The sequence below is a fragment of the Triturus cristatus genome, chromosome 7 (assembly GCF_964204655.1).
Source record: "Triturus cristatus chromosome 7, aTriCri1.1, whole genome shotgun sequence".
Taxonomy (NCBI): domain Eukaryota; kingdom Metazoa; phylum Chordata; class Amphibia; order Caudata; family Salamandridae; genus Triturus; species Triturus cristatus.
This window is the reverse complement of record NC_140590.1, coordinates 795,411,965-795,435,740: the sequence shown is the minus strand read 5'-3', so window position 1 is coordinate 795,435,740 and position 23,776 is coordinate 795,411,965.

The following is a 23,776-nucleotide window of genomic DNA, read 5'->3' as shown; positions in this document are numbered from 1 at the left end:
TGCCAGATACAGACAAGGCCCAGGGCGCTAGCGAAGAGGGTTACATCTGTGAGACCTGGAGTTGAGAAGAGACCAGTGAGTGCCCATATCTGGCCTTCAGGCAGACAGTATGACCCACGGGGGCCGCTAACAGAGGGGGGAATGAAATAAAGTGCGACGCCGCATAGGCTGGGTTTATTATCCACAAAGAAGCAGTGGTGTTGCTTAAAGAAGTTGCTAAAGGGACTCATTGATAATGATCAATGACAGTGCGACAGCACATAGAGGAAACCCAAACCTGAGCAAGTAGCGTAGCTGCAAATAATTCACCCTCGCAAAATATGTCAAGAAGTGCTATAGATGTGAGAGAAATCAAACACATAAGGGATCACACATTTGTTTTGATTCAGAACAGTCCTATACATATACACACACACACACACACACATACATATATGTGTGTGTGAGAGAGAGAGAGAGAGTTAAGACTTGTTACCATAGGAAATGGATTTATTGTTTTTTCTGTTTGACAAATTCCCACAAAACTTTCCAAAGAAGAGTTCATACACCTCAACTCCTGCCTGGAAAGTCTAAGAAAAAGGAAGGGTCCCACATTGCAACTTTCCAATGTCATTTTCACAGGGTATTTTAGACAAAGCTACAACCATAACAGGTGAACAAAATTACAACAAATTTATCAGAAAGCTATATTTTTATTCAGAAAAAGTGTTTTTTGTGATTTGGTGTACATTTGTTCAGTATGTTTTGAGAATTTAAGGTTCAAAAGTCATAGATAGCTGGATTGGTTAAAAAATTCAAGCCTTCTGATTAGTTGAAGTGGCTGTTCAGAGTGAGTGGTCTGATTGGTTGTCCGCAACTTGAAAAGAAATGTTGCTGTAGCCATTACAGGACTCGGGGACTTGATTCCCTGTTCTGAAAAAGCACGTAACAGAAGAGAGTAGAGATACCCTGATTCCACTAGCCATTTTAGTAGGAAAGAGGGTCGGCAGGGTCCCAGAGTGCCCCACCCCCAAACAATTTTTCTGTAAAAAAAATAGAGGTGTTGTTGCGATCCCACTGGACTTCCGAGGGACTAGTAAAATTAATTTAAAAAAAATAAAAAGTGAGGTGGGTGACCGTGAGATGTTGACCAGACCTTTCACCCAACTTCACGCAGCGCACAACCAAAGGTTGTGTGCCGCAGGACTTTAGCCACCCACTGGAGATGTGTCTGGTAAAAAGATTTTACCCTAAGTTAAAGAAACCCTCGAAATTCATTGAAAAAAACAAAAATGTAAGTGACGTTATAGTTAAGTATGGTAATATTATCTTTCATTTCATTTAAAAAAAAACCTCAGAACTGCACTGAAAAATCAAAGGTTAAAGTGTCAATATAGTTAGGTGAAAACATCAGTTAAAATGGAACATTTTAAACACAGATATCGCCGTGGCCACCCTCGCTAGATAAGAGATCATCAGGCACCGGAACTGACTACATGGAACACCTCAACGTTCAACTGCAAGTAATGGTCAACTTCACCCTGGGCTGAACCCTGGTCTACCAACTACACCAACAACATCACTAACTTCATCCCCCCATTAGTCATCAACTCCAGTGCATACGTCCTCCGAAAAGACCTCAATTTACATCAGAGAGATCAGACCAACCTCAATGAAGACGCACTTGTAGACCGCTCCGGAAACCTCTGGCTAACCCAACACATCTCAGATCCCACTTAAGCTGCAGGAGAAATCCTGGACCCCATTCTCACATCCTTCAACAACATCATGGTCAACACACACATCCTTCACCTGGATCGCCCACGCCATTGCGCCATAGTCAGTTTCACAATCAGCATCCATCACCTCAGAAGAGCCGCCACAATGGGCCCAGCGCATAGACACTGGAGAAAATTAGGTAAAGTGATTTAGGATTCTGCCCTCCACAAAAGCCACCCAACACGCAACATCGACAACTTCAAAAAATAGATCTTCATCTTGCCAACACCCTGGCCCTGCACAGAAAGCCACACAGCAAAAACAAGAACACAGGCCAGCAGGTAGACAGAAGATCTCAGAATGACACCTCAAACAAATGGAGGTGGAGAACAAGCAAGTATGAATTGAAAAGAATGCATTCAAATCCACACTGACACAGTACTGGCATCAAGTCCAGGAAACCAAGTGGAAGGTTCTAACCGAATGTATTGATAACAGCTCCAACAGCAGCAAAGAAATCTTCGCTATTGTCAAAGATTTCACCACTCGTACAGCAGTCTCTAGCAACACCAACCACCCAACTTAAGAACTGTGTGACAATCTCTCAGACTTCTTTCACAGCTAGATCACAATCACACAGAGCAAGTTTGCCCCACAAACGGACCCCTTGTACCTTTCCAGAAGCCTCCCGGTAATTTACGAAAGCAACAAAATAACCTCATAGGACACAATCCGCATGGAGGAAATCATAGGAGTCATGAAGACTGTCAGAAATTGGGACTCTAGTTGGCAGAGGTATGAACTCTGTGCAAGTAGAGACCACATTCCTAGCCAGAGTAAGTCATATACACCCCCTAAATTAACCCGAGCTCACCCTATGGTAGCTTGGAACAGACTTAACTTATGAGGCTATGTGTAAAGTATTTGTGCAACACTTAATACAGCAAAACAGCGAAAACACCTCACAAAAAGAATTCATGTTAGAAAAATAGAGCTTAATATAATGAACAAAACAAGACCACAATGGCAATAATCCAATAAGTAGAACCGGAGTTATGAATTTTTAAAGAATATCTTGAAATATAGTGCTTAAAAGCTTAAATCGCTAACCGGAAAGTACAGTCCTGGTTTTCCAGCCATTTGAGCCGTTGAGCTGCTCAAGCAGCAATGAAGGAGGTAGAGAGGAGCCACGAAGTGAAACGAAACACCGAAATCCCCTGGCTGCTTTTCTGGCGTTATCGGGCGACTTCTCCCTTCCAGTGCCTTAGCCAAGCGCCCACCCGTCAGACCAGCCAGTCCAGTGGATAGAGACGATGTTTTTACACCGTTACACCCGTTACATCGGGCTTCTTTGTCCAGCCGCGACCTGCGAGCTGCGGGCTGGGCCAAGCAGTGAGCAGCGGCGGCTGCGGAGCCCATTCAGTCTTGGTGGTTTTGACTGGAGGGGTTCCCATGGTCTTTGACTGCCGATTGCTGCGATGAAGGCGAACGGATTGACAAGCTGACTAACCCGCAGCTGGCAGTCAGTGGAGTTTCTCCTTAGCTGGTGGCTGAGGGCCTTTCATAAGTCCGATTTCAATGGCATGGCATGGTGATTGAACAGTGAACAGTGGAGTGGAGCGGAGTACAAAGAGTGCGAGCAAGAGTAAGAGCTGCAAGAGCGGCAGGAGCCAAGCCGCGCGGAGCCGTGAGTGGCATGCAGGGTCAAGCCCGTGTCAGTGTTGGTATTTGAACTACTAGCCCGCAGTTTCTGCCAAAAGCTGTGGGAGTACAACGTGCCAATGGAGGGCACGAACGCTTTTTAAAGCGCCAGGAGGCGCATAAGGTGCTACGAAGGTCTCCGAGCAGCTGAGCGGATAATGTTTCGGCTTTCAACCTTCAGCACAATTTTTTGCCTCGGATTACGCTGGAGGAGTTGGGGTAGCACTGAGACTTCTGAGATTATTGTGGCTATTGAGCCTGAGGTGCCATTGACGAGACACTGACGAGACACCATTAAACGCCAGGTGCGGAGTGCGGAGCAAGGTAAGGAGGGAGGAAGGCGGGGGGAGCAGGGGGAGCTGGGTCTCTGTGGTGTCCCCACCTGTCTCCTCTAATTTCCTCCTTGTTCTGTCTGGTGTGCTTGCTGCCATGCGCCATCAGTGCACTGCCTGAGCGGGGTCTCAGCTATCAGCCGCAGAAATAAAGGGAAGCTCTGAGTACCAGTAAGCAGCAAGTCTCACCAGCTAGCGGGATCAGGTTGACAACTGAATCACTGAATCATTATTAACCACGCAATTGAGTGGAGGTGAGAGCTTGTTCCTTTTGACAGTAAAGTACGCTGGTGCGAAATGTCCTCCAAAAAATGACACTCTGGGCGTGTACTTTCCTCATCACCAAGCTGTATAAGTAGATTAAGGAGATCTTATAGTGGGACCAGACATCTACAGCATCTTTGTTATAAAGCAACTGCCTGCCATTACTGGCTTCTATCGAAAAACTCCTTGGACTGCTCCTGTGGAGGCAATATTGGGTCAAGAAGGCCTGCTTTCTAAGCCTCTCATAGCACTGCCTCCTCCCTCGTTTATGGGGGAAGCACGGAGGAACCCTGGTGGTCTTGCAGGGGGCCAGATAAAGTATTGTGAAGGGGCCATGGCCCAGACAAATTTAGGAGTGGAGGACGGCTCTAGCGGGCAACCATCTGATACCCCCCTACGCATAAACCTGGGCCCCGGTTCTTGCGCTCACCATTCAACCCAACAAAATCAACAAAATATTCCCGTGAATATGGAAAAATTTAATTGTACGACTGTGGCTGCATCTTTTCTCTCTCCGGAGCAGGAGGGCGCTGACAAGGAACCTCTTCCTTCCTACTTCATCGAGGAAAGGAGGATCAAAAACTAGGAAGAGGGGAGGTCTTCCAATAAACCTTAAAGGGAATAATATGAAAAAGAAACATAAAAAGACAAGACGATTCCCTAAACGGAAAATGTCAAAATTGCATTTCCCACAGAACCCCAATAGCCAGAGTGATTTTCAGACTATAATGGAGGAGGGAGGTCTCAAATTGCCAGCTGAGGAGGGTGCTTCCAGGGACCCGATTGCAGTGCATTTGACATCAGACGGGAGAGTGGGGGCTACAGGAACGGCAGCAATTCCATCGAGTCTAGTGTTGCAGTCTTCACAAATATCCCATTCTCTCCAGACAAGCAAGTTGTGCGATCCCTTGATCCCTTGGGTAGGGGAATTCTAAGGGGAGGTGGGGCTGCCATACAACAAACATGGTCCAGAGTTTTGGGGGCCAGAGTGGAAGCCAACTTAGAGGTGGGGCCGCAATCAGTGGGCAATTCAGAGACAGGACCTAATAGAACTCCTACAAGGACAATATCATCGTATAATAGAAAGTCAGATATTCCAATCACCACTACTGTGTAGCACCTGACGACTCAGTCTAATGAGGAGGTACAAGTTGTTAGTCGTGGTGATAGAGTGCCTCTATGGATCCCCCCAAGAGACGCTGCAAAGAAAGATAATGTGGTGCAGAATGTTACTTCTCCCCTCGTGGATTTCATTTGGCTATTTGATGGTGAATCCGGTCCAGTAAACAGAGGATTCATTCTTAAGCTTTTTTCCGTAATAGAGGCATTGAAGTTAATAGAAAGTAGGGATATTTCTCGTGAAGATTATTCTGCATGAGAGCTTTTTCTATTCTAGAGTGATCTTTAGCTCTCTGATTGTGGCCAACTTGGTCATGCAGAATTTTGAGCATTTCTTAAAACGAGGGCTGGATCTAATGCCTGTATTAGAATCTAAGGAATATCCCACTATGTGTCCTACAATTCAGTGCCCGAAAGTACAGAGGGCAGGTAATTCTGTGGTACTAGACGCTAAAGGCCCAGACTCAGAGTTTCCATTGGGTAATGCTAAAAATATTATTGTCTCATTAAATAAAAGGGGTCGCTCAATAAATCTGATGTCCGATGCCGTAGGCACCTGCCAGGACACAGATATAGAAGACAATTTGGCCCAGTGGAGATGGGTCGCAAAAGCCCTGGATACCAACTGTCCGGTAGTAGAAAGAAGCGTTCCTTTGAGGTAGCCGAGGGGTACTTCTGTCCTGGAATATGGCCGGTTTGGGTCATAATGAAGAGAAATTGAACTTTTTAAAATCCTTGAATCCTTTGATTATATGTTTATAAGAAACTTGCTGGTGCAAAGATTTTGATTGCGATGGCCTTTTTGTCTTCTCTTGTTATGCTAAACATTCCGAAAGGGGACATGCCAGTGGGGGCGTTTCCATTTTGTTCAATAACTCGATTAACTGGAATCAGAAAGTCTTTCACCATCCATCAAACCTCTGCATTTGCCTTAAGCTGTCACATTTGGGAGAATCTGGTAGTCCTACCTTCTTCCTGGTGGCAAATCTATATATCCCACTTGGGAGAAACTTCGACCATTTGTTGAGTACACTCTTTTCATATATTCATGAGATAGCTACCATGGAAGAATGCCACTTAGTGGTATTAGTGGGAGATTTGAATGCGAAAATCTCCAACTCTGCATTGGAGATTTATGCCAATCCAGATAAAGAGGAAATCTGGCATATTCCAGATTCTTTACTACCAAATAAAATAAAAACAGACAAACTGGGTTTTCTCTTGCTTGATAGTACAAGAAGCATGGACTTGGTCATTTTAAATGGGAAGGTACCGGTCGATAAAATAGCACAATTTACTTTCAACTCGGATTACACACAAAGCCTATTGGACTACGTGGTTGTCTCCTACCAAGTGTTTGGGGCCTGTGAAAACTTAGCTGTATCTCCGTTAGTATGGAGTGATCACAGCATAATAGGTTTGACAATAGCCTTTAAACTACCCGCACTGAATCAAGGGAACTTGGGCCAGGGTTCGGTAGTTTTTTAATAAAGCTAATGGACGTACCTTTTGGACGCCAAAAAATACCACCGAGGTAGGTGTGATAGTGAAGAAAATTGAAGAAAATTCACGTAGAACAGCAGGGCCATGCTTTTGTAAATATTATACAGTTCTTCGAGGTCCAAATGAAGGAGATAAAAAATATAAGTTCTGATTTTGTTGGCCCCTGTATGGCAAACCAGGGTCTGCCATTGCTGAAAGTATTAAATCAAGGAATTAAACGTTTAGTCCAAAAACAACATTTACAATTTTCCATTGGCAAACAACAGGAAATCAATCGCCTTAAGAGAGTAAGAAGTCGTTATAAACTCAGAGAGAAGAGAAGGGAGTTTGATGTCAAATGGATTGGGTTGAGGGAAGCTGCAAGAGCCAAAGACTCAAAGAAATAATGGCACCTGATCGCAGAATATTGCAATTCAAGACAGAGGGCTCTCCCTATCCCGATTCCAGAAAGGGAGTGGGTGGTCTATATTTCACTATAAATATAAAAATAACGCTTTAGTACCTTTTTTGATGCCCGCCATAGAGGAGTCTTCTTTTTTGGAATATGGTCCTCTGTCAAGGGATGAAGTAGTGGGTTACATAAAGAATGCGAGAACCTCCGGTGCACAAGGGCCGGATGGAATCCCAATTGTGTTAATTAAAAATGAGCCAGTGGCATGGGGAGCTCTTTTGGTGCCACTGTTTAATTCCTGCTTTCGAACGATTAATATTCCCTCCTCTTGGAAGGGGAGTATTATAGTTCCTCTGTACAACAAGCATTTGCAATGCAATAGGTCTCGCATTTACGCAAGTTTGAGCTATTGACATTATAAATGACAATGCCTTTTATTTTTGTTTTCATTTTTCAAACATAAATAAAAGGCATTGTCATTTACAATGCCAATAGCTTAAACTCGCATAAATGCGAGACCTATTGTATTGAAAATGCTTGTTTACAAAGTCATTCACCCATTTCTGCTTTTTTTTGACCCACCAGAGGCTTCGAGGTTACGCCTCGAGGTCTCTTAGCTTACACTATTTCTTTTGTACATTCCCGGTTTTTCCTCCTAGAGGGAATTTGTCCACTTTGCCAGCAACACCGCTTTGGATTGTTCAGGTGGCTCTTCAGTCTCAGAATTTTACGGCGGCTCTGTTTTGAAGAAACTCAGGTCACCACGGTGTGGTACAAACAGTAACACCATTGTAAGAAGTAGGGTCATTTTAGACCTGAGCCATTTAACTGTGAAAGGGGCTCCTCCCAGCAAGAAGCTATAATTGTATCTTTTTCCCCTTGCATGCTGCCACACAGCTGCTTCGAAAGCATGGTTTATATGTCAGAGCCATAAAAATGGCCTCTATGTGACCAGAACAAAGGAGAAGCCATATTTCATCAAAAATCTGCAAATCCTGGTCCGCATAGGTCATCTATGCCTGTAAAATGAACCGGCGAGCCAGGTCAACAGTGCAGACTTCTGAACCATGTCTTCAGAATGGAGGAGAACAGCCCCTTTCCTAAAGATGCTCCTGGTACTGGAAGGTGCCAGGGCCAACGAGGCATGTGTGTACACCCCACACTGGAGACATTCATGAACCTGGATGTTATCTTTTTGTATATATGTGTATCTTGGGTATTTATTTCAAAGGGAAGATCTCACTACACATGTAGTGCCAGCGCGTCACAGATAATAGTAAAGTGATGCATCAGGGCCTTAATAAAGGGACCAACATGGTCCAGGTGAACATGACTTAAAGATAACAAACAGAAGAAAAACTGGCAATGAAATTGGGGCTTGCAGCTGTTGAACTCAACTGCTTCACGGGAAGTGATACTTTTCTGGCTTTGCTGGTGTCTTCTGTGAGAGAGTTCCAGAGACAACGAGCGTTTAACTCTTAATGCTCCAGAAGACACTACAACTCCTCCAAATCAACCCCTCAGCAGGGCTATTGACAACGCTGTTACACATGCATTAATTTACTACTGCACTGTACTCTACAGCATCCTCCCGCAAAAATCATAGGCATTCTCAACAAGCCTACATCACGTAGCCAGACTCTGCTTTAATTTCCAGAATAAACATGCTAAACCCGCCTTAAAAACACTACACGGCATCTGTTAGAATCCATGTTTAAATTCAGAGTTCTCGTTACCAAACATAAGGCATCCTGGATAAAAGAAACTGGCCTCACTTCCGTACTTCAACCCTCACCATCCAGAAAATTCTGATCATCTAAAACGCGCAATCAACCTATTGGCAGTGCTGTGTAGTGTAGCGGGCAGTGGTGGTGGGAGTGACGGATATTTTTGCCTATATTTAGGCCAACCATAATCCACCTACAGCCCCCAGGACCCACTGGCTTCTGACCCCCGACCATGACCCCAACCCTGCACTGGGTCCTAGTGCAGCTAGCTGGCTCTGAATGCAAACAGTCGAGCTCGTGTTAAGAGCAGTGAAAAATTGTTAATCACATTGAAACCTTGTTTGTGCGGGTCCATTGTCCCCTTATTGACTGAATGTTGTTGCTTGAACAAACCCACTAGCATTAAAAGTCAGAAGTTGAACACGATTTTTAGAACAAACAGAAAAGGCAGTGATAGTTGCAGTAGACTGAAACTTCTGCGAATGATTTCAAGGCATTAAAGGGGTCACCGAGTGTGGAAAAAACACTTAGGGGCATATCAGCAACACCCGGCGATAATTATCGCTCAGCGCTCTTAGCTTGAGGATAATTATCGCCGGGTAACATGGATTTTTATCGCTGAGATAGCGTGCTATTAGCAACGCTTATATCCTCAGCGATAAAAATCCTCATGCTAACTGCCTAACGTGAGATTATCGCTGGAAACCCAGCAATAATCTCACGTTAGCTTGTTGATAGGGACTCACAAACTTAGCCATGATATCCACCTTCCATAGAATATCATGGCTAAGACAGTCCTGAAGCAGGCGTAAGGAAACTAGCGATAACAGGGGTTATCGCTACTTTTCCTGCCGCTATGCTTCATAGCGTGGGGCTTGATGATAGGAATAATTTCGCTTAGCGACATTTCTCCTGTCATGTTAGGTCAGGAACGCCCACTTTGCATCTCATTAGAGATGCAAAGCTGGGCGTTATGAATCCCCACGCTAAAGCAAGGTTTCACGCGTTAGCGTGGCCTTGCTAATTAGGCAATAAAATTATCGCCGCTTTTCGGCCGAAAACGAACGCAAAAGCGCCGATAATTTTTTATCGCCAGCTTGTAAATATGCCCCTTAGTTTGCCCAGTCCAGCATCTCCAACAATCTCCAAAAATCTCCATCAGGCTTTCATGAACTATCCGTGGTTTGATGACGCCTGCTTGAGTTTTGTGATCAATTGCGACGTGATTCGCTTTGAGGCCGCTTTAGGGTGAGAACGCTCCCTCTGATGTACCAGAAAGTGCAGGAAGTTATTCTAAAGTGGCCACCGAGGAAAGAATAATGATCAGGTTGACTTGAAATAGGAATGTTAAGTTGGACCAAATTTAGTTTCAAACGGAGGCCCATATTGAGGTCGCCATTTTGTTATTGAGAAGAGCTGGGCTTTAAGTGGGATCAGGGCCGTTTCTACCACTAGGCAAGACTAGGCGGCTGCCTAGGGCGGCAAAGGGCTAGGGCGGCAAAGGGCTAGGGCGGCAAAAGGGGGATTTTTTTTTATTTGAACCTACGAAAGTAAAGCTAGGCGGCCGCCTAGTCTTGCCTAATGGTAGAAACAGCCCTGATAGGGGAAAGATAAGGTGGGTATTTGTGCAAAAGAAAACGTGAGCCACACACGCTAACCAGCTGCTTCAGTAGCTTAGCAATGGCAAACTGAGTTGCCCTACATCAGAGTAAAGGGGCGTAGCTCTATGGTGACAAACGTGCAAGGTGGTATGTATACTCCAAGGCCATCTTGGACTAGATTTGCATAGTCTGATGTGAGAGTTTCAAATTTAGTACGCGTAGGGGTGAAGGGGTTCCACTGTTAGGCCTTATTAACCTTAACTAGCTGCCTAAGCATTATTATAACTGCTTCGGCAAATTAAATAGTAGCTCAGTGCACCTTTTCTGCACTTTATTTTGAGATGTAATTCTATTTCATTTTTCTTCCGGACGAATAATAATTACTATTGTATTTCTCGAACATCATACCCCACGTTAGCGCTAGCATACTTGGAAAAACTAAGGTAATTGGCGTAACACTTGTTTTAAAATACAGCAACAAATCACTCATTTCAAGATGGCGACCACGCATATACACTACTCGGGCGACTCTATGAGCTCCAGAATATTTGCGCTGAATTTCAGACTAAGAGGCAGTAAACAAGTTTCCTGGGTTCGGGGAGAGAATGGGGTTTGCAGGGCCAGGGCACGTCAAAGGATTGTAGTGAAAGTGAACTAAGTTCCATCTTCCACTCGGAATACAGTGACTGTTCTTCTTGCCCTCGTACCTGAATGTGTACAATGGAGTCAGACGTCTCGGATAGCACGGAGCTCTCCCTCATTGACAGGCATATGATATCACTAGGTATGTAACTGTTGCTCGTCCTGCAACAATTAACTGCGGAGTTTAGTGAAAACCTGCTTTGATTTTCTGCCCCACACCTCCCTTTGTTCAGCCCCTAGACCGCCCCTAGTTGAACTATTAAAAATGGTTATTGTTCTCTTTCGGAATTCTGGGTTGAAATATTGGCAGCTCAATGAACTTTGCGACGGTTGTCATAATAATAGACTGTTCGTGACTAACAAAAATGAATGTGTCCTCATGCTGTAACGCAACTTGTGCTCGTTTAAAGCGCTCTGATACCCAATACTTTCGGGTCAAGATCGCGCTATATAAAACTCCGTAAAAAAAAAAAAAAACTGACCACTAGCCTAGTGTCATGCCCGATACTGTCATCCGGTAGTGACTGTTTAAGCCAATAGGCCAACGTCAATGTCCACGCTGGGATTTTTGAGCCACTGCTTACCCTGTTAAAAGTAAGACTACAAATCCCAGAATGCAATGCACAGATGGCAGCAAACCCGTGATTGGTTGAAGGTGTTTCACAACATGGAACCACTTTTCAACTATGGTGAAGTGTGCATTCTGCCTTGCACCAGCTCAAATTCTGGTCAGGATTACTCTCATAGCGGTACCATGCACAAGTGTGTCAATAACTTCTATTCACAGCGCCAAGAAGCAGTTAATTCTGTGTTGTACGCCAAACTTTAATAACGTCTTGCCATAGTCTCTGATTAGTGCAGATTTGAGGATCTTGAACTATAATCTCCCTGACGTGGAAATCTTTTAATTGTTGTGATCAGCCTCTATTAAATGGATACAATGGTAGATGATAACTATTTCAGGTGCCTCAGTGAAAAAAAACAAGCGTTGGCAAAACCACTAGGTCTGGCCTTGGAAGATGGTGCAAGTTACTATTTTTGTTGTTTCTGGTTTTGAAAACGAGGTGCACTTGACGCCTCGGTGGTATTTAAACACAAGGCTCTATTCGGCATCCGTGTACATAGTTCTGTGAGTGTATGGCTACAGTAATGGTCTGGCCTGGGCCTTTCTTTGAGGTCGTTTGCAGGACTGACTGTTGTGGTCGTGTTTCCTGATAGTAAATGTGAGTAACATAGAAGGGTTCGGCAGTAGAGGGTGTGCCTCTCTAGCCTGGAAGACAGGGGGAGAGAGTGATGGTAGGAAAAGGGAGGGGGCGGCATGTTTCAGTTCTCGCCTAGGGCGGCGAAACACCTAGAAACGGCCCTGAGTGGGATGAAAAAACTGGAGGGTCTCTCATTGGGTCGTGGCCGCTGTGATTAAGGGCGTGGCTTAAAACACTTAATCTAAAAATCTGTGCTTAGCATAGTGTGCTGCCCCACTGGTATTTTGCTGCTTCGTTCCATTCATCCAGATTTAACACGAGTACCATTACACCTACAACAAGCCAGGGCTGTTGGCTTTGTCAGTGGTTGTAAGTTGCATAAGATAAATAAGCAACAACTAACACTTCTTTGTATAGAATGAATATTAAAAATGCTACTCGCTATTTTGGGTGAGGGTGTGGCCTAAGGCTAGAGCAGCCGACCTTCAAGTTGTAAGAAAAGAGGTTCGAGCCTCAGGTCTTGGGATTTAATAAATGAATATGTGCTTGTGTAATGTAACTGGTGTTCATGTAAAGCGCTCCAAGTTTGCGCGGTGTAAAACTAAAACAACAATTCTCTTTGAAGTTATAGCGAACGCAGTGACGGTTTGTACTATTGCAGAGTTGAGTTACGGTTTCTCCCCCACCCTGTGGAAAAATGAAGAGCTCAATAGGGAACCGGCAGTACCCGGCTCACTTAAAGTCCTGGTGAAGATGGTTTTACCTCAGTGATAGAATCATCTACTGCCTCCGAGGACCAGGCGGATCCGTTCCTGAGAAATAACACAGGAAGCACATTCATAGTGTGTTAGTGGTTAGCGCACCTTTCTCGATGCAGTCGTGCTCCGAGTAGTTGTAGTGAACAGAGCCTTGACTGGCCTCTGTCCTCCTGAGATTCGAGATACCTTTCTGTCCCCCTGAACACGCAGTCCGTGTCCTTCAGAAGGGCTGCGCATTCCTTTCACTTCAGCTGCAGCCTGCGTGCTCTGAGCGGCCGCCGTGGAATGTGCTCTCTGCAGCCTTTCATCTGCCCCCGACCTCTGCACGTCCGGGCAGAGCAGAAACACATGGCCCAGCTGTGGCCGCCTCTAAAGTGCTTCGCTGGTGTCGATATTTACCATCTAGTTGAAAAGCAGGCCAGGGACGTTTGATTGTAGTTGTTGCACTATATAAATAACATACATGGTTTGTGAAGTTTCTAAAACAGGTGAACTATCGATATCTAAAAACCAGCGCGGAAATCGAGGGATACAAGTGCGTCACCCCCCAACACAGCGCGCGCAGCGTAATAGCGTCACGAGTCTGTGGCAGCTGCACTAGTCAATCATCATCGTTCGGGAAGCCGATTGGAGGGCGCGCCTGTCAACGCGCACAAGCTGTTCCACTGTGAAGCGCGGCGCGTTCACAGAGCAGAATCGGCTCGTGCTCGGAGCAGAATCTGCTCGTGCCCATGTCTGTCTCCCTTGGGAGGAAACAGGGCAACAATAGTACTCGTTGGCGGCAGCGCTTCGCGCTGCAACGCCAGCGAGACCTAAAAAGGGCCCGAAGAGTCTACCTACTAGTTTTAGACAGATTGCGTTGTTGGACGCTTCGGGCAAATTATTTGCAAAAAGTATACTTTATCACCTGCAGCAATGGGCCCATGACCAGAACATCTTACTACCAGAACAGGCTGGCTTTAGAAAGAACAATGGAACCCTGGACAACATTGCGGTTGTCCAGACCATCGTAGAGAAATATGCTTTCTCATGAAGCATGCCAGTTTATACGGCTTTCATTGATTTCTCCACGGCGTTTGATAAAGTGGATCGTCAAACGCTGTGGAGAGAGCTTCACCATCTCGGTATGCCATACCATCTCCTGGGCCTCTTAATAGAACTACATACAGACACCTGGTCTCAAGTGATGATGGGAGGCCCGCAGGGTCTATCTTGTAGGATTGAGACTGACAATGGGCTTAAGCAAGGCTGCCTCTTGGCCCCTCTTCTGTTTTCTTTTTATATATATGATCTCCCGGCACATTAAATTCAGTGAGGGGGGATGCACCTAGAATTGGTACATTGTCCATCAGCCCCTTACTATATTCAGACGACGTTGCAATTTTTGATTTAACTCCTATTGGCTTGCAACGTCGACTGGATGCCCTAACTAAATATGCGGAGGACCATTTTTTGAAAAATATTTCCAAAACCAAAATCTTAGTCTTCCGCAAGAAAGGGTATAAGTGGTTGTTGGGGCATGAAGAACTAGAATTGGTTGACTCATATTTGTACCTGGGAAAGGTTTTTTCAAAATATGGGTGAGATTCAGAGCATATTAAACTGTGTGTTGGTAAGGCTGCCTCTCAAGCCGGAGCTGTAAACAGATTTTATAAAACCTGTGGGAGACGCTATTTTAGTCATGTCCTGTCAGTATTCAAAGTTAAAATTCCTCCTTCATTAACGTATGCTGCAGAAGTATTGGATAATAACTATTGGCTCGATTTTGATAACGCTGAAGGCTGGTTCTTCTGCCAAATTTGTGATTTAAACTCTCTGGCTGCCCCACATGTTCTACGCTTGGAATTAGGTCTAGTCTCTTCGTACGTTTTATCTCTGTCAGCCGTCCTGAGGTGGGGGAATGCTCTCTCTTGGGGGGATGAGGGCTCTCTTGGGGCCACCTAGAGAATGGACATTTTTGACAAATTAAAGGATCAATCAGCATTCTTTAGATCATTTGCTTACACAAATGACATATTTGGGCTCAGTCTAAATAGTGATTCACCCATGCCAAAGCCTGCATTGAAGTTATTTTTAAAGAAGTCCGCAAGCTCGATTAGTATGGCAAGAGATATAGTTTTAAGTCAATCTAAGTCCCGCAATGAGGTGGTTTGTAGGAGCGCCTTGTGGAAAAGGCCACAGCCTTATTTAACATGGAATCATCCACATGGGATTAGAAGACTGATACTTCTTTTGAGAATTAACCTGTTGCCCTTAAGAGAAGTTACTGGTATATGGGATAAAATCCCAAGATAGGAGACAATTTGTGAATTGTGTCATATACAAATCCAGGATCTCAATCATGTTCTATTTGTGTGTCCGTAATTACAAAGGGCAAGGCATATGTTTTTAAGATCATCATTTATTAAATTTAATATTCATTCTGCTCAGGAGGCCCAAACATTTTTTTTATCCCCACCAAATAAAATGGTCTGTTATAGGATATTCCAATTTTTAAAAACTTTTCTGGCTATTTATTAGGAAATTTTTAAAAATCTAGCTACCAAGTTGTAGCGTCTAATGGTTGGACATTGAAGAATTTTGCACTGTATATAAAGTATGTCTCTCCTTCTTTTCACTTTTTAATCTACTGGTGTATTTTAGAAAAAGGGAAACATTTTTTGTATTGCATTTAAAATTTGTCTTTTTATTGTATTGGTGTGTTTTTGTGGACCTCCATAGGAGTTCCTTAACAAATAAAAATTGAATTGAATTGCTAACTGGAGACATCTGGTCGCGATTGACTGGGGTAAATCCAAACGTTCAGGCCGACCACAATGGAGTGCAGGTCAGATACAGGGACCAGTCTTGGCCCACTGCGAACAGTACCTTGTGAGGAGGGACCGTCGACGTCGAAGATACAATGTGTGAAGGTGATGCGTCACTGTCAAACCGGCTGGATGTAGACGATTAGTCGGTCCCAACCCGTACAATCCAAGATGCATCATCGGTGGCTTGCTTATGAGGTAGGTGATGCTTCATCATTAAGCTGTGCAGCCAACAATACGATGATCTTGGCAGGTGATGCAGTGATGCTGGAGGCGTGCGTCGGTTCCAATTGGCGCAACAATAGCAATGTGTGGATTTTGCCACCAAACTGCAGAAAACCAACTTTGAAGGGCCCAGGACTGGATTGGCAGGGTAAACTCACGGTTAACAGAGTCCCAAAAGTTGCAGGAGAGTTGAGGATGTCTTTTATATCCCTGAGACTTCAAACAGTAGTCAAGCCAGCATGCCCTTAGAGTCACTTAAGTTCTTGAGGTTGTAGAGATGTAGGTCCAGTCCTGCTCACTCCCAGGCAAGGAAAGCAGCAGGAGTCAGGGCAGGCACAGCAAATCAGTAGTCCAGCAGAGTAGCACTCCTTTCAGCAGCACAGTAGTCCTTCTTCCTTGGCAGAATGTCCTCAGGTCCAGAAGAGAACTGAAGTGATGATGTCGGAGGTCCAGTACTTATACTCAGTTGTGCCTTTGAAGTGGAGGAGACTTTGAAATGCACAAAGCCCCTGTACTTCCTTTGTTGGCTACAGACTCACTACAGAAGGGTATATAGGGCTTTGTGTGGGGACACCACAGCCCATTCAGGTGCAAGTCTCTGCGCCTCCTTCCAATCCTGCTCAGGATGACCCATCAGGATGTTAAATGGCCATCAGGATGTGGATGGCCCATTGGGGACATCTAAGCTCCCTTTGCGTGTGGCTGTCTAGAATGAAATGCACAAAGCCCAGCTGTCACCCACCCCAGACATGTATTCGGAGACAGGCAGAGGTACAGAATGGTGGCATTCTCAGACTCGCAGCTTAAAATCCAACTTAACAATAAATTCTGATTTTAAATTGTGGGGCCAAAGACACCAAACTTGAAAAAGCTTTGTTTTCCCAATTGGAAATTACACTTGTAAAATGTAATAAGGTAATACCAATGTTAACCTATGGGAGAGATAGGTCTTGCAGTATTGAAAAATGAATGTAATCGTTTTTCATTACCTGAACATGTAAAACTTAAAAGCACATGTTCTATTTTTTAAATAAACTGCACCCTGCCCTTAGGGCTGTCTTGAGCCTACTTTAGGGGTGACTTATCTGCATTAAAAAGGAATGGCGGGCCTGAGACATGTTTGAAGGGCTACTGAAGTGGGTGGCACAATAAGTGCTGCAGGCCTACTAGTAGCATTTAGTTTACAGGCCCTGGGCAAAGGTTGTGCACTTTACTAGGGACTTATAAGTAAATGAAATATGCCAATTGTGAATAAGCCAATGTTACCATGTTGTAAGCAGAGAGCATATGCACTTTAGCACTGGTTAGCAGTGGTAAAGTGCCCAGAGTCCTAAAGCCAAACAAGCAAATTCAGCAAAAAGGGGAGGAGAAATGCAAAAACTTAGGGGTGACCCTACAGAAAGGGCCAGGTCCAACAAACACCATACACTCCGAGGGCCTGTGAGATCTTTGCCTCCATCACGCATTCAACAAAGGATCAAACCCCATCAGCAAGGCCCCCATTCTCAACACCTCCATCAATACAGCCACGTTTCTAGAATCCTGGAAGCACACAACAGTCAATATCGTCCTAAAGAACCCCTCCGCTTACCCAATCAAACTCGCCACCTTCTGACTGATATGTGATATACCTCCTTCCATCCCAGCCAAGGTCCTTGAGAAAGCCATTAACAAGCACCTCTGGAAACCCCTTGCAAACAACCAGCTTCTCTATGCCACACAATCAGGTTCTAGACTGCCCTCATTGCAGCACCAGTTGACATCTGGATGATCCTCTACAGAGGGGAAACAGCAGACCTCATTCTACTAGATCTCTACAAAGCCATTGACACTGTTTCCCATACCATAGAAACCAGATGGCTCCATTACATGGGTCTTAAAGGACATGTACTCCAGTGGATCGGCACATTTCTTATTGGAAGAACCCAAACTGTCAGCATGTCACCATTCTCTTTATAAGCATGGAAACTTATTTGCATAGTCCCACAGGGCTCTTCACTCAGTCCAAGCCTCTTCAACACATGCATGACACTGCTAATATATGTCATTAGGGCTCACAACAACAAAGCCCTTACCTACGCAGACGACACTCAACTGATACTGTCCCTCTCGGAAAACAAAAACGCATCAGGAACAAGTTCACCACATGCATGACAGAAGTAGAAACCTGGATGAAGTCCAACTGCCTCAAGCAAACATAATCGGAGTGGTAATTTATAGGAAGGACTCCTCGCCATGGGACTTCACCTGGTGGCTGAAAGATCTTGGACCCATTTCCACGCCCTGCACAAAAATTAGAAACCTCAGAATCATTATAGATTGCAAACTGGACATGTCATCTCAAGTTAATGCAGTTGCATAATCCTGTTTTCATACCCTGAAGATGGTCAAGAAGATCTTCAAGTGGCTACTGAACAGCACCAGTAAAATGGTCATTCAAGCCCTTATCATCAGCAGACTAGACTACGGGAACATCCTAGAAACAGGAATAATGAACCAACTCACAGAAAGACTCAAGATCATTCAGAACACATCAGCCAGAGTAGGTCTTAAACTCCTACATCGGGCCCACATCACACCCCACTTAAGGGGACTTCACTGGTTCCTGATAAACAAGCACTCCTCACCCACACGTACAAAGCACTTACCAACAGATGCCCTGCCTACTTGAACCGCTGTGTCCAATTCCACTGTCCTCCAGACACCTCTGTTCTGCAGGACTCTAACTAGCCTTCAACACACGCATACACAAAAGCAAGTCAGGAGCTCATGCCTTCTCATACATTGATCCTGAAGCATGGAACGACCTCTCACAACACGTCAGAGCCTCCTCCTCCCTTCTTGTATTGCACAAGAAGCTGAAGACCTGGCTCTTTAGGTTAACCCTCCCAAGGCTAGTATTACTCACCTACTAGGGAAACATCGGTTACATCGCGGTGTTTACACCCCAATACCTTTACAACACGGGTATTACAACGCAAGTCATTACAATGACTTGCGCTGGATGGCACTCTAAGATAAGGAATAGTATGATTTACTACTCCTTCCCTACTGTAACGTAGGCTGGAGTTGGAATAGTAAATCATACTATTCCTAAGTCCAGCGCCCTCCAGCGCACGTCGTTGTAACGACTTGGGTTGTAATGCTTGCGTTGTAAAGGTATTGCGGTGTAAACACGCGATATAACGTCGTATATTCCACCTACTAAAGTGCCAGAATACTGTCACGGTTTATAGAAAGATCTACAAATACAGGTAATATAATATAACCTTACAAAAAAACACTTCAATTCACAAGTTATAGTTTACTGAGCTAACTAGAACTTGTGCCCCCCCAAAATGTTATATTTTAACTGGCATTTTCACCAAACTATAACGTCACTTTAACCTTTGTATTTATTAGTGTATATATACCAATACTGGCATGAGATTTTCCAACTAAATGAATGCCTCCTTTGTTAGTGGCAAAGTCCCACATCACTTAAATGTGTAGTCATTACCTCCTCATGAAGAAACAAACTGCAAACCTACAAATGCTTTCCAATTGTTTTCTGATTTCATACGTTCTATACTTGAACAAAATCTTGGAACGAGAAGACATCTTCCAGAGTATGTTAAAGAGAACTCCATTGTAGATAGTCACCAGTCTGGATTCAGACTACTCAGAGGAAAAGAGTAAATTGTGGCAGGTATCAGAGAAGATCTTCACATCTTCCTTAATAAAGGCAATCAACAAAACCTTCATTTTCTTGGGCTCGGCCTATGACCTAGTTGACAGCATCATCCTTTTATGAAGACTTAAGAGTTGGACATAAGTTTCAGGAATGGCACCTGACTGGATTTGATCATTCCCCCACAACTGGAGCTAGCAGATACATACAGAATCTTGGATTTCATCCTCCCACAAAATGATTCATGGAATATCACAGGCCTCATCCATCTCCCCTCTTTAATAGCTACATGCTTCCCCTGATGCAAATACTAAAATGCTAGCCTGTAATGTCCAAATGTCTGTGTATGATATCCTGTTTTAAATCTGCTAGGAGAATCACATAGAAGAGCAATGCCTTTAACTAACTATATCAGCAGATCAAGAAGAGACTGAAATCCTACTCATAGAACAGGTTACAACTGATTCTTCCTCTTCAAATGGCCCTCCTGCATGGACCCTCCACTGATAGGTTCACAACCGATCAGAACTCTGGGATCTGTCATAGAGATCAACCATCTACTGAGGAGTCACAGGGCTCAAAAGTGAGTGTTTTGAGCTCAGCACTTTGAACCTAGCATTTTGAACCAAGAGCATAGAACCTGCTACGTAACCTTAGAACATAGAACTGAGAACCTATATGCCTTCTTTGTATTTGCAAAACAAATCTTACCCATGTCCTTACTCCCACATGAATTCCAGTCCTCTGCAGTCGTTAGCCATTAGACATGAACCCAGAGAACGAGCCCACATACTCAGATCAGACCCCCAGAAATGACTAACTAGGGATTTTTAAAAATGTCACTTACCTTTTCAAGGTATGCGCACTTGGTCACTTTACAGCCTTTGAAAATGCCTGTGTCTGGCCCTCCACATGCATGGCATCATGCTCTGTCAAAGAAAAACACGCTTTTTGCCACTCTTCAGGTAAACCAAAATACACATTTATTGAGTAAGCAGAAGCAGTGTGTCAAATGCAAAGGGGATTCCAGTGTCAGCTACCAGACTTCTGTTGAGACTAAAAAATAGCTATTATTTTTACAAAAACTCCATGTTCGTTTTTGAGGCCTCAAGAAACAGTGTTTTACATCTTGACAGGTTGAGAGGCATACCTTGAGCAAGGTTTCCTGCAAGTAGAAAAAGTTCCTGCTCTCCAAAATACAATAATCAGTAAAAATGTTCAACTTCAATCTTGTGCAATCAGTAGGGACAGCAGATGTCTTATATATAAAAAATGTTTGCTTGCATTTTCCAGGGGTAAGCACAAGAAATAGTCTTGTTGGAGGGAGGAGGGGCACTGAGTCAAGAGGTCACAGGACACAACTGTAAGCTTACACATTTCTCATTACGGGTCCTGTCATGTGTTTTGTTTAAACTTCCATACAATGTATACAGCAATTCCAGGAACCTTGCTACTGTGGAGAGATCAAATGCTACTGTGGAAGTGGTGATCTCCAAGAAATCTGACACACCAGTTTATTTAACAGTCAGTATTCTATGAAGTCTGGGGCAAAAAGAGTCTAGATCCGAAAACAGTACATGTGCTTAATTACCACCTTCAACTAACATGAACACCCAGATGTTTCCAGTTTTTAAGCTTGATGTCCCCTGGAGATTAGATTTGTATTGTAGAAACGTCAACCAACACTGTGCAAGATGTGTGGTTCAAAATTCTCACAGCATAGGTCAATGACAGAACTCACATGCAAATTGTACAAGAGTATAAAAGATATAGCTATGGGTTTTTCCACACAAAGTATAGGGCATGAATCACAATACTTTAAGCCTTTTCCTTTGGAGGGACACAATATGCATTCATATGTATTCCCCAAGGGTATAGGAACAGTCTGTAAACTTGGTACAGTTCACCAATGCCCATGTAATATTTAGACCTGAATATATCTATCAGTTACATCCATTTTCAGAAGGTTCCTTTGGTTCAAGTGGCCTCTTCTGATTTTTACAGCACTAGCTAAAAGTGCAACTGCCCACTGCCTGCTCGTCAGAAGAACTCCCATTTTGCACCTCATCCTGGGCCTCATGTAGGTAGCATACCAGTTACCACTTCTTAAATACCGAGCCGTACCGAATCGGTATTTAAGAAGTGGTAACTCGTATGTAGGTAATGAGTCGGTAATTTTTACCGATTCGTTACAATTCGGTAATTACCAAATCGGTATTTACCGATTCGGTAATGAGGCATACTTTCCCATTGAGGGGAAGGTATGCCTCATTACCGAATCGGTAAATACCGATTCGGTAATGGTGGAGAACATGCAAGGGTGGCAGGGTGTCACATTGACACCCTGTTGCACCCCTGATTCGGCCATGTGTGCACATGTGGCACACATACATGCCCTAAGGGCATGTATGTCTGCCACATTGCACACTGCTAAGCGCTGAAAAATGCTGATACACATACATTAATTATTTACCACCAACTATTAGTTGGTGGTAAATACCGACTCCTAAACACACCCACACACTCCCCCTACATCTCATTTTTGGCTTCGGAATTTACCGAATCGGTATAATTACCGAATCGGAAAAATTACCGATTCGGTAACATTACCGATTCGGTAATTTTCCCGATTCGGTAATTTTACCGATTCGGTAAATTCCGAATCCAAAAATTGTCCCCCTACATACCAATAGCCAAAATACCGGTCGGTAACGGTATAATTACCGAAAATCGGCCGTTACCGACCGGTATTTGGCGACCTACATGAGGCCCCCTGTCTCTTAATAGTGGGCCCTTTCTACTTTTGGAAGTGCTGCCTTAAACTTGATCCTTTTCTGTTCCCTTAAATTGAGGCTTAGGTGATGTTGTTCCTAGGATATACCTACCCATCGCTTGTAAATTTGGCCAATCGTTTTTGGAACTCTGTTTCTTTCTCTCTTAACAGAGTAGTGGCATACTGCAAGCAGATGTCCAAAAGCATTATGTTGCTCCTTACATTGCCTAGAAATATTCAGCAATGGTGTCGATATTCCCAATTAATTTTATGCCAATATCTACTGCCGGAAAGGCACCATGCTGTTCCAGGATCTGCATGACAACCTCTTCTATATGGCTATTGAAGTGATACAATGCATGGAGATATAAAAGGTGGCAAATACACACTCCAGCATGTCTGGTACTGTTGAGGTTAGGTATCATTTCCATAGGGATACACACAGTCATCATTCTATCCTTATCTTGTTTTGTGGTACTTCATATTCCACTTTCTACTTCAATCTCTATCAACTTCATTGTTCTTTCTCCTCCTCACTTCTGTCTCTATGCTTCATCTATTTTCCCTCCACACCTAATCTCTCCCATCTCCCATCTACACTTCATCTCTCTCTCTCTCTCTCTCTCACTCTCCCACACTCTCTCTCTCCCTTTCAATCAGGCTCACCACTCTCTTTACCTGATGTATTTTTCTTAACATCTTTCATTTTGCCCCTCTTTCTACCTTACCACATTGTTTATCTTCTATCTCTCTATACTTCTCTCACAACCTCACTTATCTACATGAACTCTACATATCTCTACATTTGTCCCTACCTTACCCATTGTACCCCAATCCTCTCCCTATATTTACTTTTCCCAGTCTCTAGCTATCTCTACCTCACACTAAAGCCGTATCTATTTATATACCTGTATTTCTCTACCTATCACATCCTCTTTCTATCTCTATCTGTATCTTCCTTCCTGGCTACCTCACTTTTCTTCCTTTACCTTCTGCCTCGCTTTACCTCACATATCTCTCTACAATATCTCTGTCTTCCTTCCCTTACTACTTCATCCCTCACGCTACACTGTTCTCTTCAGCTCTCTGTCCTTTGATGTCTTATGACCCCTTCCATTTCATTAACTTAGCATAGTCATAGGTCCCCTATCCAGAGATGCATACACATGGAAAGTGCCATGGTGGGACAACACAGAAGATAACCAAGGAGCAAATGATCAGATTTCATCCCATAGAATGGTGAAAATGCAGAGTAATACTTTAAATTTTCTTTATTGCCTCTGTTCTGGAGGGGGCTTTATTTGTGATTAAAAAATTTAAGGCAATTAAAGTTACAGTTTCAAGGGCTATGAGCATATGTTTT